The sequence below is a fragment of the Balaenoptera borealis genome (assembly GCF_965194805.1).
Source record: "Balaenoptera borealis genome assembly, chromosome: 7".
Taxonomy (NCBI): Eukaryota; Metazoa; Chordata; class Mammalia; order Artiodactyla; family Balaenopteridae; genus Balaenoptera; species Balaenoptera borealis.
This window is the reverse complement of record NC_138864.1, coordinates 17,421,891-17,422,854: the sequence shown is the minus strand read 5'-3', so window position 1 is coordinate 17,422,854 and position 964 is coordinate 17,421,891. Positions and strand designations below refer to the sequence as shown.

Genomic DNA, 964 nt, shown 5'->3' with positions numbered 1-964 from the left:
TAAAGTATTGACTATCTCATGTAATTTAGTGAATACTGTTCTACAAATGCACAAGTGAATGGTTTTCTGGGTGCAGGGTGATTGGAAGTGTATTGGACTGGGAGCTGGCATTTCATCAAGAGAGAAAGAGAGGTGCCCTCTATATGAGGTTGGGAAGCGGCAGAGTCGGCCTTTTCCGCCCGCTCCCCCCTTCCCCTGAGCGCCGCTCCGGCCGCACCACGCTCGCTCTGAGCTCCGTGCTCGCTCTGAGCTCCGTGCTCCTAAGCTAGTGCCACCGTTGTCTCCCTCCAGTCGCCATCATGATCATCTACCGGGACCTCATCAGCCATGATGAGATGTTCTCCGACATCTACAAGATCCGTGAGGTCATGGACGGGCTGTGTCTGGAGGTGGAGGGGAAGATGGTCAGTAGGACAGAGGGTAACATTGATGACTCGCTCATTGGTGGAAATGCCTCCGCTGAAGGCCCCGAGGGTGAAGGTACCCAAAGCACAGTAATCACTGGTGTGGATATTGTCATGAACCATCACTTGCAGGAAACCAGCTTCACAAAAGAAGCCTACAAGAAGTACATCAAAGATTACATGAAGTCAATCAAAGGGAAGCTTGAAGAACAGAGACCAGAAAGAGTAAAACCTTTTATGACAGGGGCTGCAGAACAAATCAAGCATATCCTTGCTAATTTCAAAAACTGTCAGTTCTTTATTGGTGAAAACATGAATCCAGATGGCATGGTTGCTCTGCTGGACTACCGTGAGGATGGTGTGACCCCATGTATGATTTTCTTTAAGGATGGTCTAGAAATGGAAAAATGTTAACGAATTTGGCTGTTTGGATCCCTTGCTCGTCGTAACTGGCTGGCTGCTGCTTTTCATCCGCACAACACCAGGACTTAGACAAATGGGACTGATGGCATCTTGAGCTCTTCGTTTTGATGTTGATTTGTTTGGAGCGGAGGCATTGA

The 964-nt window shown here is 48.4% G+C and overlaps 1 pseudogene across 1 annotated transcript; it reads left to right on the top strand.

Moving 5' to 3' along the window:
• Positions 1-214: 214 nt before the first annotated feature.
• Positions 215-964, top strand: LOC309632383 (translationally-controlled tumor protein pseudogene; annotated as a pseudogene). Its single transcript has one exon. The product of its transcript is annotated as a translationally-controlled tumor protein pseudogene (transcript).